Raw genomic sequence first — 15,810 nt, forward strand, 5'->3', positions numbered from 1 at the left:
GCGGAAAGTAAAAAGCAACGCCGCCAGCGGGGCAAGGGTAAACAGGTCAGGGATCCGAACCCGGCCGCCCTCGCGAATCCGCCAGCCACGGAGAGTGGCAGTGAAAGTGAGCCAATGTCACAGGGTTCCTCCCGTAATAGCAGCCCCGCCAGGACAGAGAAGATTCGAGCACACACTGCTCACTTGAAACAATTTCTCAGTGCCGGGAAGGAACAGGACATTGCTGCTGCTAAGCGCAAATTAGAACAGGGCAGTGAGCAGTTACCACAGCGCCCGCGCAAATATTCGGTGCCGTCACAGCCGGCCGTAACATCGCGCGGCGGCCAGGCGGAAGCCGCCCAGTCGTCGGGCGACGCACGACCACCCCCGCCACCTGATAGTCACAGCCCGTGGTGGCAACAGCAGGAGGACGAGGGGGGCCAGTAGAGTGTGCGAAGACCTACATCGTTGTCATGAGTCCACCTACATTGCACTTGACATGGAAACTACTGTATCTTGTACTGCGTCCAGTGTATTGTCGTGCCATGTTTTTGTAGAATTGCTACTAACCACTACAGTGTTTTAAGACCTACTGAAATTTCCATTTTTATGCCAGCTGCTGTTCGTTTACGTGTAAGTCCGGCATTTTATCACTTCGTTGGTGTTTTTTCTCTTGCTCTGTATTGTCCATCTGCTTAAAATGTCAACGCAATCACGCCCCACGGGTATGTTTTCTGTTTTGACATTAAACGTTGCCGGTATCTCAGCGGCGCACAAGATAGCAGCTTTTACAGACGTTTTATTTCATGGAAATTTTAGTATTGCCCTTCTTCAAGAGGTATCTAGTGACGTTTTTAGCAATATCCCAGGTTATGATGTTGTTTACAATCTGAATAGTGATAATAATTGTGGCACTGCGATTTTATATAAGTCGTCTTTAGAGCCTACGGACATCCAACTTCTCCCAAATGGTCGTATCTTAGCGTGTGTGATTGAGGGAGTCCAATTTGTCAACGTCTATGTGCCCTCGGGGACTGATCAAAAACGCACACGCGCTCGTTTTTTTACCACGGACATATGCCCCTTTTTGGCTACGGCTCGCCCCATCATATTGGGTGGCGATTTTAATTGTGTTGTTGCCTCTGCTGACCAATACCCCACCCCCACAAAATGTGCTGAACTGACTACCCTTTTAAATGCAGTGGACTTGCGTGATACGTGGCGTCACTACCATCCCATTATGACGCAGTATACGCACTTTTCTACTAGGGGGGCCAGTCGAATTGATAGGATCTACGTTTCACGGGAGCTAACAGGCGCTTTATGTGCAGTCGAAGTTCTGCCTGTCGCCGTGAGTGATCACTGTGGCTACGTGTGCGTTTTGCGGTTGCCGTGCTGTCGCACGAAATCTCTTCCGGCATATTGGAAATTCAATACCGGCCATCTGGGTGCCGAAGGGCTCCGTGCGGAGATACGTGTCGCATGGCAGCAGTGTTTAACAAAGTTCCATACTTACGGGTCCTGCATCGAGTGGTGGGTGGCGCATGCCAAACCAATTTTGCGGAAGGCGGCGCAATTATATAGTCGAGAAACGAGTTACTGGCACAGGCGTACTTTAGCATTTTATCAGCAGTGCTTACAGGATGCTATCCATGCACCTGCTGGCCCGGACGCAAATATTAGACTCCGCCTGAGCAAAATTAAAACCCAGATTCTGAGGCTGCACCGGGAAAGGTCGCGGGGTTTAACGGTTCGGAGCCGTCCGTTATGCCACATCGATGACGAGGAGCCATCGCTCTATCATCTTGCCCGGGAGAAGACACAGGCTCGCAAAAAGTATATTGATGCGCTAGAAACTGATGCGGGGATTGTCTTATCGCAGCGGCACGAAATTGTACGTCATATCTCCGACTATTATACTTCGCTCTTTCACAACACTACCGTGGACGGGGAGGCCATGCGACTTTTATTACATGACTTAGTCGACTGCATGTCCGAACCTGACCGTGAAGAGCTGGTTGCAGAGGTGTCTAATCAGGACGTGTTACAGATCTTGAAAGCCAGCACGACAGGTAAGTCGCCTGGACCCGACGGTCTTCCTACAGAATTTTATACTACTTTCTGGGATATTGTAGGGGACAAGTTTACGGTACTGGTGAACGAAGTGCTTCGCGGCTTCGTCATCCCGAGTCAGTTTCTCGCAGGGCACATTGTTCTTATCCCCAAAAAACGGGGTCCGTGTCGTGTCACCGATCTGCGGCCAATTACGCTGCTGAATGCTGATTACAAGTTGGCGGCCAGATGTGTTGCAGCGAAGTTACAGGCAGTCATGGACAAAGTCATCTGCCCGTTTCAATCCTGCGGCGTTAAGAGGCGGACCATTTTCAATGCAGCGTCTACCTATCGTGACATCATCGCTTACTCGGCCGTCCATCGGCTTTCAGCCTGTGTTCTTTCTCTGGACTTTGCCAACGCGTTTGACAGGATGAGCCACGATTATTTGATGCACGTTATGGACAGAATGGGCTTTGGCCCCCGCTTCATTTGCGTGATTCGCCATTTCCTGACAGGAGCCAGTTCGGTGGTGACTATTAATGGATGGAGAACACCACCTATAGTTCTTCGTAGGTCGGTGCGACAGGGCTGTCCCTTATCTATGTACCTTTTTGTCATTGCTTTGGACCCACTGCTGCGTGCGCTCGACCGCACGATAGGCGGCGTGGATATTCATCTTGCCACTGTGAAATGTCTCGCTTATGCTGATGACGTAGGTGTTTTTATCGGCGACGACGACGATTTTCATCACATCCGGCCCTTATTGAGGAGGTATGAGCGTGCGTCGGGTGCCTTGATAAATCCAAGGAAGACCGTAATGATTCCTTTAGGAAATTGTGAAGTGGATCCCGATCAGACTTGGTTTCGCGTAGCCCGTCATCACATTATCTTGGGCCTTGACGTTACTGCTAATCCCCAACAGATGCGGGCGCGCACCTGGCGCCGGCTGCTCAATCATGTCAAAGGCCTTTGTAAGACTTACGCCAGTCGACGCCTCACCCTCCTCCAGAAGGTCGACCTAATTAACAACGCCGTGTATTCCAAGGCCTGGTACGTGGCACAGCTCCTGGACGTTCCTCGCCCACTCGCCCGATCATTTTCGCAGGCCGCTTACTGGCTCCTGTGGCGCCACGAAATCTTCAAGGTTCGGGCGGCAACGTGCGTCCTCGACACCACCTTCGGGGGACTCGGCCTCGTCGATTTTTCCAGGAAGTGTTCGGCGCTGCTGGTGCACCGCATGGCCACCTTGCAAGCTAACAGCCCGGATGGAACGGCGGCGGCCATGCTCGTCGCTTACCGGCCGCCCTCCGAGAGCGCACCGGTGTCCGTGGTGGGCATCCCGTATCAACTCGGCTACGTCAGAGCTTACTACCTGCAGCGGAGCTACGTACTGGAAACGGCGCTGGACAGAAACAGGAATGTTCGCCGACTGTATGCGGCAATGGTGGGGAGGCCACCCCCTCACAAGCTAGCTCTTCGTTTCCCCGCGACCGACTGGCGGCAAGTGTGGTTGAATATTCATCATTCCGTGTTGCCCTCCGGCGTTCGGTCCCAGTGGTATAAACTGGTTAACAATACGGTGGCCACTAACCAACGTCTCTCGGACATCCGCCTGCTGCCGTCTGCCAATTGTGGTGCATGCGGCGTTCCAGACACACGGGAGCATCGCTTTCAATGTGGCCTTGTGTCGGCCATCTGGGAACTGTGTAGGGTCATGGTGGCTCTGATCAACAGGACGACACCCTCGCACGTGACTGTCAATGATGTTCTTGCGCCAGGGTTTAAACCCTTCCCTCGCGCGAAGCACAATACCATGGTGTGGCTCTTAGGTCACACAGTCTTCGCCATTCTGGATTGCCAAGTCCAGGACGTATATACATATTTAGCATACTTGTGGGATGCACATTCCCATGTCCAGCGGCTGAAACATTATAACGAACTTTTTGCCAATTTTCTGTGTGCGGCGTTAAAACATGGTTACGCGAAGATGTTCAATAATTGATACATTGACAACTCCATTTACGACTGAAGAGGCTATCTCTTATTTTTCGTTTTTTTTTCAATCATTTTTGTTTGGATTTGACCAGATGGTTTTGATGGATCTGTGAGACAATTATGCGCTCAAGAAGAAGATTATCTTTTATTTATTTTATTTGACTTATGGCAGTGGTGCATTTCGTTTTCCACATGGAAGTGACAATATTATTTTAATTCCCATTTACTACCTTCTTCTTCCGATCTTAGGAGTGCGTTTTTAATTTGTCTCCTCCACGCGCATCCTTTTCTCCGAGAATGGACATGGAACTTAATTGTGTGTTTTTTGTATAAGAACGAACTTTCCTACGACTTTTAGTTACTCGTCGTCTGTGGCATCTTTTAGGATGGATCTTTTATTTTGCCATTTTCTTTGTTTGCAGAGGACCATTGTCTTTTATTGTGCATTTCATTGCTGGACGGAAGATTAGAGTTTGTGGAAGAATTTTCATTTCTTTTTTGATTTTCACTATATGATCCACGAGAGCAGCCGTCGGCGACGAGCGTATACCACAACCGATATGATAGCGTTGAAGCTCGCCGATGAAGGCATATTTTGGTGAGAGCAAGGAAAAAAAATCAACAAAAAAAAAAAAAAAAAAAAAAAGAAAAAAAAAAAAAAAAAAAAAAAAAAAAAAAAAAAAAAAAAAAAGTCGTAGAGCATTCGACTGCAGATCGAGAGGTCCCCGGTTCAATCCCGGGTGCCCCCTTCATTTTTCAGTATCTCGAAAAAACAAATGACGATTGTCGCGGTGAGTTGCAAATACATGTTTGAGATGCACCCTGCACGCCATACCGAAGGCTTTGGAGCAACATTTCAATGGGGGGGGATCGCAGCCCAGGGTCTTGCAGGTCATCGTCCTCCCGCCATGAGGTCGAACTGTACGAAATCCACTTGCTTGGGGGAAGAATCTTGTACACTGAATTTTGTAGAATATGGTGATAGGCAAAAGTTTTCATGTACTGCTGCACGGAGAAACAAAAATTGGAGGAGCTGGGATTTGAACCCAGGACTTTCTGCATGCGAAGCAGACACTCTACCACTGAGTTACACCCCCGCCAGAGCAAGTACATCCGGGACGAGTGTCTCGTGGATCCTACTGTCATTATTTCTTAGGTTTGAACGGTACAGTAAGTGTTCGAGGAACCTATTCATGACAAGACCTAAGCAGCGTCGACTCCGTGGCGCAACGGTAGCGCGTCTGACTCCAGATCAGAAGGTTGCGTGTTCAAATCACGTCGGGGTCACAATGAAATTTTCGTTTACGAAAGCCATAGGCGAGTATGTCAGTTTAATCAGATACCAAACGATTACGGAGAACGGACGAACAGAACTTGCTTGAAAAAAAGCTACTAGAGCAATTTTCGCGTTCTGACATTAAGGTGAAGGCGCCGACTCGCACTTTCTCCAGGCGCGAAGTGTCTAGTATTTTTGATATTTATATCGTTTAACGCTAATATATAACTGAGAGATAATGATTACGCAATATTTTGCTCGATTAGACGTCTTTAGCCAGGCAGAGTATAATATTTTTCCTTAAGTTATGGGAACGCAAAGATCGTGAATGGGGGTATAGCTCAGTCGTAGAGCATTCGACTGCAGATCGAGAGGTCCCCGGTTCAATCCCGGGTGCCCCCTTCATTTTTCAGTATCTCGAAAAAACAAATGACGATTGTCGCGGTGAGTTGCAAATACATGTTTGAGATGCACCCTGCACGCCATACCGAAGGCTTTGGAGCAACATTTCAATGGGGGGGGGGATCGCAGCCCAGGGTCTTGCAGGTCATCGTCCTCCCGCCATGAGGTCGAACTGTACGAAATCCACTTGCTTGGGGGAAGAATCTTGTACACTGAATTTTGTAGAATATGGTGATAGGCAAAAGTTTTCATGTACTGCTGCACGGAGAAACAAAAATTGGAGGAGCTGGGATTTGAACCCAGGACTTTCTGCATGCGAAGCAGACACTCTACCACTGAGTTACACCCCCGCCAGAGCAAGTACATCCGGGACGAGTGTCTCGTGGATCCTACTGTCATTATTTCTTAGGTTTGAACGGTACAGTAAGTGTTCGAGGAACCTACTCATGACAAGACCTAAGCAGCGTCGACTCCGTGGCGCAACGGTAGCGCGTCTGACTCCAGATCAGAAGGTTGCGTGTTCAAATCACGTCGGGGTCACAATGAAATTTTCGTTTACGAAAGCCATAGGCGAGTATGTCAGTTTAATCAGATACCAAACGATTACGGAGAACGGACGAACAGAACTTGCTTGAAAAAAAGTTACTAGTGCAATTTTCGCGTTCTGACATTAAGGTGAAGGCGCCGACTCGCACTTTCTCCAGGCGCGAAGTGTCTAGTATTTTTGATATTTATATCGTTTAACGCTAATATATAACTGAGAGATAATGATTACGCAATATTTTGCTCGATTAGACGTCTTTAGCCAGGCAGAGTATAATATTTTTCCTTAAGTTATGGGAACGCAAAGATCGTGAAAGGGGGTATAGCTCAGTCGTAGAGCATTCGACTGCAGATCGAGAGGTCCCCGGTTCAATCCCGGGTGCCCCCTTCATTTTTCAGTATCTCGAAAAAACAAATGACGATTGTCGCGGTGAGTTGCAAATACATGTTTGAGATGCACCCTGCACGCCATACCGAAGGCTTTGGAGCAACATTTCAATGGGGGGGGGATCGCAGCCCAGGGTCTTGCAGGTCATCGTCCTCCCGCCATGAGGTCGAACTGTACGAAATCCACTTGCTTGGGGGAAGAATCTTGTACACTGAATTTTGTAGAATATGGTGATAGGCAAAAGTTTTCATGTACTGCTGCACGGAGAAACAAAAATTGGAGGAGCTGGGATTTGAACCCAGGACTTTCTGCATGCGAAGCAGACACTCTACCACTGAGTTACACCCCCGCCAGAGCAAGTACATCCGGGACGAGTGTCTCGTGGATCCTACTGTCATTATTTCTTAGGTTTGAACGGTACAGTAAGTGTTCGAGGAACCTATTCATGACAAGACCTAAGCAGCGTCGACTCCGTGGCGCAACGGTAGCGCGTCTGACTCCAGATCAGAAGGTTGCGTGTTCAAATCACGTCGGGGTCACAATGAAATTTTCGTTTACGAAAGCCATAGGCGAGTATGTCAGTTTAATCAGATACCAAACGATTACGGAGAACGGACGAACAGAACTTGCTTGAAAAAAAGCTACTAGTGCAATTTTCGCGTTCTGACATTAAGGTGAAGGCGCCGACTCGCACTTTCTCCAGGCGCGAAGTGTCTAGTATTTTTGATATTTATATCGTTTAACGCTAATATATAACTGAGAGATAATGATTACGCAATATTTTGCTCGATTAGACGTCTTTAGCCAGGCAGAGTATAATATTATTCCTTAAGTTATGGGAACGCAAAGATCGTGAAAGGGGGTATAGCTCAGTCATCAGTTCCGCTTTAGACGCCGTGCAGTGTGGACGTGCCTAGTCTTCCGCTCCGCCGTAGCGTTACGTATAGTGGACTATCGTTTTTGTTTACGTGTTGTGTTGCAACTTCTGTGAGTGTTTCTCCGTCGTTGTTTCGTACCTTGTGTTACTTTCTGTCCTTATTTCAGTGTTTTTTGTGTAGCGGTTTCGACCGCATATTTTGAAAATGTCGTCCCAGGTTATTCCTCGTCAGGCTACAGTTAGTTTTGCTTTTGACAAGTCAACCCGCCATGTGCAACCTAGTTCTCTTGAGATTCATGATTGGTTGGTAGATACCTTTGGTGTTCATTCGGATCAGGTGCACACTGCTTATTTTGATACCGAACTGTATGTTTTCTTTGTTAAGTTTATGGACCCACTTCAGGTTGATAAAATTCTTTCTAAATATGGTCATCAAGTTCTCTTTCGGCATCGGGATGATTCTGTAAGTACCGTGCTGCTTTCCAATGCTTCCATCACGTATACCAATGTTCGTGTTTACAACCTTCCACCGGAGGTGGATAATGTCTATCTTAAGGAGGGTCTACAGAAGTATGGTGATGTAAAGAGCATTCGCCTTGAACGCTGGTCAAGCCAACATCGCCTGCAATGTTACAGTGGTATTCGTTCAGTCGAAATGCACGTTAAGCAGAATATTCCATCTCACCTGCAGATCGGTGGATATCGTGTCCATGTAACATATAGTGGTCAGGTGGGCACCTGTTTTTTGTGCAATGAAAGTGGTCATGTGCGTACCGACTGTCCGCGGAGAGTTTTTGTTTTAAAAAATTCTCTCGAACAGCGTCGCAAGTTAACGGTCGCTGACCTCGTTGCAGGTGGTTCTGCTCTTGGTGTAGCACAGTCCAGTGGTAGTAGCGCCCCTCCACAGGTTTTGCGCACCCCTGATACAGAATTTCCTCCTTTGCGTGCTAAATCTGATGTTGTTCCGTCTGTCCCTCAGGTGGGTGTGCCACTTTTGAATAATAAGAGGCGTCGCCCACACGATGGAAATAGTACGGATGAGGATCTCCCTGAGATGCCCCAGTCCGAGCGACCGGCATCCTCCGAGCCACTGTGTACTGTAGCTGCTCCCTGCCCTCCTGAGGTAGCGGTTCCGGTGGCGGCTGCTGGCGCCCCTCCGGCCTCCGACGCAGCTTCTCTCGAGTCGGGTCGTCGGTCGGGCCTGTTGGCGCCGTCTTCCGAACCGACTTCGATGTCACAACAAGTGGAGCCGCGACAACTTCCTGCTTCGCTGCCCCATACCTCTGCCAGCGGAGCTGCTCCGCTTCCTTCCGACTCTGCGGCCTCGGACCTTCCTGCTCACGTTTCGCCTCCGTGCAGTCCATGTTTGCCGGAAGCTAGTGCAGGTGTTGACCATTCCGTTTTGTCGGATGTTTCCCCCGCGACCCCGGATCCCGCATGTGGACCGGCGCGGGTGGTGTCGGATACAGAACTTGACCCTCCTACGTCACCGGCGGCTGAAGTTTCCTTGCCCGTCAGCCGACGCAAGTTACGCGTTCAGCCGAACGTTAATGCTGTTCGTAAAAAACCGAAACGTAAGGGATCCGCGGAACGGGGTAGCAGTCCCCCTCCCTCGGATGCCTCTGTCACCCCTGCTATGGACTGTGACGCTGGTGCGTCGGTGTAGGTGATTTGTTTTCTCGCTTTTCTCTCTATGGTTCAAGCATACACCTTTCTTACCTTAAATGTTAACCGTATTGAGTCCGACGTTCGCATTGCCTCTTTGCGGCAGTTTATTTACGACGCCTGTGCGGACGTAGTGTTTTTGCAGGAAGTGTTGTTTTCTGATCTCTCTCTACCTGGATTTCAAACTGTTTTTAATGTCGCGCCGGAATATTCAACAGGAACTGCTCTTTTCTTTCGAGAGGGCATTCCTATTACTGACATTGAATTCCTTGACTCTGGCCGTGGGATTGGTTGTCGTCTTTTTGATCTCCGCCTCGTTGTTTTGTATGCCCCCTCTGGTTCGGGTCACACTGTGGCTCGATCGCGCTTTTATAAAGAAGAGCTTATTTATCTTTTGCGCCAGAGTCCTCGGAGTCTCCTGCTCGGAGGCGATTTTAATTGTGTTTTACGCCCTGCAGACCAGTCCCCCAATTTTAATTATTGCCGTGATTTACATGACTTAGTTCGTACGATGCATCTGCGTGATGTTTGGGAACACAAATATCCAACCCTGGTGAAATATACGTTTTTTACCGCGTCCTCATGCAGTAGACTCGACAGATTCTATTTATCTGATTTTTTATGTGATAAAATTCTTTCTGTCGATGTTATTCCTACTAGTTTTTCTGACCATTGTGCTTTTACTGCAACTGTAAATCTTAGTCGCCAACCTGCAAAACTTTATCGTTCCCAGTGGATGTTAAATGTTTCCCACCTTGCCGACAGTGCTATGGATGATGTTATAAGTGGCGTGTGGGAGCGATGTCTTCGCTCTGTCCCGCGATACCCCTCCTTGCTGGTTTGGTGGACTGCGTTTGCCAAGCCCAAGATTCGTCAGACTTTGATTTTTTACTGTGCTGCAAGGGCGCGTGATTTTAAGAACACGTATGAATATTACTACTCTGTCCTGCGTGAACTATATGACGCGGCGGGTACCTCTCCTCTGCGGATCCATGATGTTCGTCGTATTAAAGCCAAGCTCTTGAGCCTTAAACGACGACAGATGGATGGTCTGCGAGTTAAGTCGAAACCTCACTCTCTTGTTGAAGGTGAACTGACATCCTTGTACCACCTGCTACGGCATCAGACTCGTCGTCGTCGCTCCTTCATCTCTTCTCTTACGGTGGATGATGGACGACAGCTTATTGCACAGGAGGAAATGGTTCGTGCTCTTCATCAGTATTATACTAGTCTATATTCTGCCGATGATTCTGGTGAGTCTCTTTCGGATGATGTCCTTGGGGATCTAACTGCGACGATCGCGCCTGACGCGAACGGCGAATTTCTCCGGGAGTTCCAGGTAGATGATGTTTTCGATTTTATTGCTCGCTCTCCGTCCAGTAAATCGCCGGGTCCAGACGGCCTGCCTAAAGAATTTTATCTCCGTTTTTGGCCTCTTTTGGGTGGCATTTTTACGCAGATTTTAAATGAGATTGTCAGGGGGGTGGATGTGCCTGCCGATTTTAAAGTAGGGAAAATTGTTTTAATTCCGAAGTCCTCTGGTCGTTTATCTGCTGCCAATCTTCGTCCGCTCACATTGCTGAACTTTGACTACAAGACAGCTGCTAGAGCGCTCAATAGCCGGTTGTCTTCTCTGCTTCGGGGTGTGATTGGTGCACATCAATGTTGTTTTCATGATAGATCTATTCTGACACCAGTAGCCGAATATCGGGATGTTGTCTCGGTTGCGGCGGTTACAAACGTACATTGTGCCTTTGCCTTCCTTGATTTTTATAAGGCTTTTGATCACGTCAGTCATGTGTTTTTAGATCGTGTTTTAGGTACAATAGGTTTTAACGCTTCATCACGTGGTGTTCTTGGCAATTTGTATAGGGGAATAACAGCTCGGGTGTCAGTCAATGGGCAGCTGACGCCGCCCATTGCTATCCGCCGCGGAGTGCCTCAGGGTAGTCCGCTCTCTATGTCTTTATTCGTATTGTCCCTGGAACCGCTGCTTCGGACTATTGCTCTCAAGCTTCAGGGTATGTCCCTCTCTGGTGGGAAGCTCTCTGTTAAGGCATATGCGGATGATGTCGTTGTTCTCCTCCGTCAACGTGATGATATCCGGTTGTTGAAAGGGGCAGTTGATGCATACTGTCGTGTCTCTGGAGCGCGTCTCAATCAGGGTAAATGTAAGTTCCTTGATATTCGAGGATTTCGCGATGCTGATGTCCCTTGGGCCACTTTTGTCGATCGCCATACGTCCTTGGGGATTATCATTGATCGGTGTCCTCTAAAAATGGCGGCTCTCAATTGGAAATCTGTCACCGAGAAGATACAGGGGGCTCTGATGGTCCATGAGCAGCGCTCTGCTACCATTTTGCAAAAAGTCAGAATTTTAGACACCTACGTTCTATGTAAAGCTTATTATGTTGCTCAGCTGTTCCCACTTCCCATGATGGTGGCGAAAAGGTTGCGCCAATTGTCTAGCAGGTTTATATGGAAGGGCCATCTATTCAAGTTACGTTACGAGGTTATGACGAAACCGCGTATCTCCGGAGGCTTGGGCCTCTCTGACATTACTCGCAAGGCGTCTGCTTTGTACGTCCGCCGAACGACTCTAATTGTTACGCAAGAAGAGACTTCAATTACATCCAGGCTTTTTACTGTTGTGCGTCCGGCGAGCCTTGCTCCACCTGTCGATGTCGGACGCCTAAATTTTAAGTTGAAACACATTCGGGAATTTTACATTGCGGTGAGTTACCTCGGTGACGCCTTCTTGCGGCGACCGGTGCCAACGACCAAGGGCCTGATTGCCCGCTGGGAGGGGCTGGCCGGTCCCAATCCAATAGAACTGGCGTCTCCATCTTTGTCCTGGAGGAACGTCTGGAAGAATGTTAGTCCGCCGATACACTCTATGGCCGTGGCGTCCACGTGGTATAGGGTAATAAATAATTTGGTTCCCACCAATGTACGACTGCACCGTATTGGTCTTTCTGACACGGACACCTGTACTCGGTGTGGTCTCCTGGATACCCTTGAACATCGATTCACCTGCTGTGGGCACCTTGCCAATTGGCGTTGGCTCAGGAAACAACTTGCTTTTGTCACTAGGTCTGCTGAAGCCGCTTATACTATTGACATCATCGTCCGGCCCGATTCCTCCTTTTTTCCGCGAACGAAGCTCCATACAGTCATGTGGTTGATTGGACATTTCGTACATTTTGTCATCAGTTGTCATGAAGACGATGGACACCTAGCGTTTCGGCAGTACATGCTTACTGCTTACTGGCAGCGCTTGCGATTGCCAGGCCTCCGTGATGATTTTGCAAATATGCTTAGCCTGACATTTGAAAGAGAGGGTGTTGGCTAAGGACACCTGTGTGAGCCATTTTCTTTTATACTGTTTCGGGATTTACCGCCTTGGTGTATGTTTCTTCTCTACATCCAGGACTGACGTTTTCGTGGACCTTTAGGGCGCTCAAGAAAAACAAACGAGCGACCACGAACCGAGACAGTAGGGGATAATACTACGCCCTTGTACAGGTGCCTTTCGGAAACAGGACGGTGGAGTCATCGTGGCCAGGCCTCGGGCTTCGACCCCTGCCCACTTTGCTTCCGCAGGCCTGAATCTCACTGTCACCTCTAACTTTACACAATGAAAAAAAATATGAATTTATTATGCACTCCCAGTATATCAAAATTGAGGTACAAATCCACCCTTTGCTGTTTGCATTAGAAACCAATTATATCTTCTTTTTATTTAAGTGTGTGTGTCTGTGTGTGTGTGTGTGTGTGTTTGTGTGTGTGTGTCTATGTGTGTTCCCTTTGGACTTAAAAGAATGCTGTAAAAAAAAAAAAAAAAAAAAAAAAAAGGGCTATGATTCCTGCTTCGGGTGCAGGAGAAAAAAAAAAAAAAAAAAAGTCGTAGAGCATTCGACTGCAGATCGAGAGGTCCCCGGTTCAATCCCGGGTGCCCCCTTCATTTTTCAGTATCTCGAAAAAACAAATGACGATTGTCGCGGTGAGTTGCAAATACATGTTTGAGATGCACCCTGCACGCCATACCGAAGGCTTTGGAGCAACATTTCAATGGGGGGGGATCGCAGCCCAGGGTCTTGCAGGTCATCGTCCTCCCGCCATGAGGTCGAACTGTACGAAATCCACTTGCTTGGGGGAAGAATCTTGTACACTGAATTTTGTAGAATATGGTGATAGGCAAAAGTTTTCATGTACTGCTGCACGGAGAAACAAAAATTGGAGGAGCTGGGATTTGAACCCAGGACTTTCTGCATGCGAAGCAGACACTCTACCACTGAGTTACACCCCCGCCAGAGCAAGTACATCCGGGACGAGTGTCTCGTGGATCCTACTGTCATTATTTCTTAGGTTTGAACGGTACAGTAAGTGTTCGAGGAACCTATTCATGACAAGACCTAAGCAGCGTCGACTCCGTGGCGCAACGGTAGCGCGTCTGACTCCAGATCAGAAGGTTGCGTGTGCAAATCACGTCGGGGTCACAATGAAATTTTCGTTTACGAAAGCCATAGGCGAGTATGTCAGTTTAATCAGATACCAAACGATTACGGAGAACGGACGAACAGAACTTGCTTGAAAAAAAGCTACTAGTGCAATTTTCGCGTTCTGACATTAAGGTGAAGGCGCCGACTCGCACTTTCTCCAGGCGCGAAGTGTCTAGTATTTTTGATATTTATATCGTTTAACGCTAATATATAACTGAGAGATAATGATTACGCAATATTTTGCTCGATTAGACGTCTTTAGCCAGGCAGAGTATAATATTTTTCCTTAAGTTATGGGAACGCAAAGATCGTGAAAGGGGGTATAGCTCAGTCGTAGAGCATTCGACTGCAGATCGAGAGGTCCCCGGTTCAATCCCGGGTGCCCCCTTCATTTTTCAGTATCTCGAAAAAACAAATGACGATTGTCGCGGTGAGTTGCAAATACATGTTTGAGATGCACCCTGCACGCCATACCGAAGGCTTTGGAGCAACATTTCAATGGGGGGGGATCGCAGCCCAGGGTCTTGCAGGTCATCGTCCTCCCGCCATGAGGTCGAACTGTACGAAATCCACTTGCTTGGGGGAAGAATCTTGTACACTGAATTTTGTAGAATATGGTGATAGGCAAAAGTTTTCATGTACTGCTGCACGGAGAAACAAAAATTGGAGGAGCTGGGATTTGAACCCAGGACTTTCTGCATGCGAAGCAGACACTCTACCACTGAGTTACACCCCCGCCAGAGCAAGTACATCCGGGACGAGTGTCTCGTGGATCCTACTGTCATTATTTCTTAGGTTTGAACGGTACAGTAAGTGTTCGAGGAACCTATTCATGACAAGACCTAAGCAGCGTCGACTCCGTGGCGCAACGGTAGCGCGTCTGACTCCAGATCAGAAGATTGCGTGTTCAAATCACGTCGGGGTCACAATGAAATTTTCGTTTACGAAAGCCATAGGCGAGTATGTCAGTTTAATCAGATACCAAACGATTACGGAGAACGGACGAACAGAACTTGCTTGAAAAAAAGCTACTAGTGCAATTTTCGCGTTCTGACATTAAGGTGAAGGCGCCGACTCGCACTTTCTCCAGGCGCGAAGTGTCTAGTATTTTTGATATTTATATCGTTTAACGCTAATATATAACTGAGAGATAATGATTACGCAATATTTTGCTCGATTAGACGTCTTTAGCCAGGCAGAGTATAATATTTTTCCTTAAGTTATGGGAACGCAAAGATCGTGAAAGGGGGTATAGCTCAGTCGTAGAGCATTCGACTGCAGATCGAGAGGTCCCCGGTTCAATCCCGGGTGCCCCCTTCATTTTTCAGTATCTCGAAAAAACAAATGACGATTGTCGCGGTGAGTTGCAAATACATGTTTGAGATGCACCCTGCACGCCATACCGAAGGCTTTGGAGCAACATTTCAATGGGGGGGGGGATCGCAGCCCAGGGTCTTGCAGGTCATCGTCCTCCCGCCATGAGGTCGAACTGTACGAAATCCACTTGCTTGGGGGAAGAATCTTGTACACTGAATTTTGTAGAATATGGTGATAGGCAAAAGTTTTCATGTACTGCTGCACGGAGAAACAAAAATTGGAGGAGCTGGGATTTGAACCCAGGACTTTCTGCATGCGAAGCAGACACTCTACCACTGAGTTACACCCCCGCCAGAGCAAGTACATCCGGGACGAGTGTCTCGTGGATCCTACTGTCATTATTTCTTAGGTTTGAACGGTACAGTAAGTGTTCGAGGAACCTCTTCATGACAAGACCTAAGCAGCGTCGACTCCGTGGCGCAACGGTAGCGCGTCTGACTCCAGATCAGAAGGTTGCGTGTTCAAATCACGTCGGGGTCACAATGAAATTTTCGTTTACGAAAGCCATAGGCGAGTATGTCAGTTTAATCAGATACCAAACGATTACGGAGAACGGACGAACAGAACTTGCTTGAAAAAAAGCTACTAGTGCAATTTTCGCGTTCTGACATTAAGGTGAAGGCGCCGACTCGCACTTTCTCCAGGCGCGAAGTGTCTAGTATTTTTGATATTTATATCGTTTAACGCTAATATATAACTGAGAGATAATGATTACGCAATATTTTGCTCGATTAGACGTCTTTAGCCAGGC

General features: G+C 48.0%; 16 non-coding genes across 16 annotated transcripts; 10 read left to right on the forward strand and 6 right to left on the reverse strand.

Moving 5' to 3' along the window:
• Nucleotides 1–5,054: 5,054 nt before the first annotated feature.
• On the reverse strand, nt 5,055–5,126 carry Trnaa-cgc. The gene has a single exon. It is a non-coding gene; the product is annotated as a tRNA-Ala (tRNA).
• Nucleotides 5,127–5,244: 118 nt separating this feature from the next.
• On the forward strand, nt 5,245–5,316 carry Trnaw-cca. The gene has a single exon. It is a non-coding gene; the product is annotated as a tRNA-Trp (tRNA).
• A 319-nt stretch (nt 5,317–5,635) lies between these two features.
• Trnac-gca lies at nt 5,636–5,707 on the forward strand. Its single transcript has one exon. It is a non-coding gene; the product is annotated as a tRNA-Cys (tRNA).
• Nucleotides 5,708–5,985: 278 nt separating this feature from the next.
• On the reverse strand, nt 5,986–6,057 carry Trnaa-cgc. The gene has a single exon. It is a non-coding gene; the product is annotated as a tRNA-Ala (tRNA).
• A 118-nt stretch (nt 6,058–6,175) lies between these two features.
• Nucleotides 6,176–6,247, forward strand: Trnaw-cca. Its single transcript has one exon. It is a non-coding gene; the product is annotated as a tRNA-Trp (tRNA).
• A 319-nt stretch (nt 6,248–6,566) lies between these two features.
• Nucleotides 6,567–6,638, forward strand: Trnac-gca. Its single transcript has one exon. It is a non-coding gene; the product is annotated as a tRNA-Cys (tRNA).
• Nucleotides 6,639–6,915: 277 nt separating this feature from the next.
• Trnaa-cgc lies at nt 6,916–6,987 on the reverse strand. Its single transcript has one exon. It is a non-coding gene; the product is annotated as a tRNA-Ala (tRNA).
• Nucleotides 6,988–7,105: 118 nt separating this feature from the next.
• Nucleotides 7,106–7,177, forward strand: Trnaw-cca. Its single transcript has one exon. It is a non-coding gene; the product is annotated as a tRNA-Trp (tRNA).
• Nucleotides 7,178–13,417: 6,240 nt separating this feature from the next.
• On the reverse strand, nt 13,418–13,489 carry Trnaa-cgc. The gene has a single exon. It is a non-coding gene; the product is annotated as a tRNA-Ala (tRNA).
• Nucleotides 13,490–13,607: 118 nt separating this feature from the next.
• Nucleotides 13,608–13,679, forward strand: Trnaw-cca. Its single transcript has one exon. It is a non-coding gene; the product is annotated as a tRNA-Trp (tRNA).
• Nucleotides 13,680–13,998: 319 nt separating this feature from the next.
• Trnac-gca lies at nt 13,999–14,070 on the forward strand. The gene has a single exon. It is a non-coding gene; the product is annotated as a tRNA-Cys (tRNA).
• Nucleotides 14,071–14,346: 276 nt separating this feature from the next.
• Trnaa-cgc lies at nt 14,347–14,418 on the reverse strand. The gene has a single exon. It is a non-coding gene; the product is annotated as a tRNA-Ala (tRNA).
• Nucleotides 14,419–14,536: 118 nt separating this feature from the next.
• Trnaw-cca lies at nt 14,537–14,608 on the forward strand. Its single transcript has one exon. It is a non-coding gene; the product is annotated as a tRNA-Trp (tRNA).
• Nucleotides 14,609–14,927: 319 nt separating this feature from the next.
• Trnac-gca lies at nt 14,928–14,999 on the forward strand. The gene has a single exon. It is a non-coding gene; the product is annotated as a tRNA-Cys (tRNA).
• A 278-nt stretch (nt 15,000–15,277) lies between these two features.
• Nucleotides 15,278–15,349, reverse strand: Trnaa-cgc. Its single transcript has one exon. It is a non-coding gene; the product is annotated as a tRNA-Ala (tRNA).
• A 118-nt stretch (nt 15,350–15,467) lies between these two features.
• Trnaw-cca lies at nt 15,468–15,539 on the forward strand. Its single transcript has one exon. It is a non-coding gene; the product is annotated as a tRNA-Trp (tRNA).
• Nucleotides 15,540–15,810: the final 271 nt, after the last annotated feature.

Source organism: Schistocerca piceifrons, chromosome 3 (assembly GCF_021461385.2).
Source record: "Schistocerca piceifrons isolate TAMUIC-IGC-003096 chromosome 3, iqSchPice1.1, whole genome shotgun sequence".
NCBI lineage: Eukaryota > Metazoa > Arthropoda > Insecta > Orthoptera > Acrididae > Schistocerca > Schistocerca piceifrons.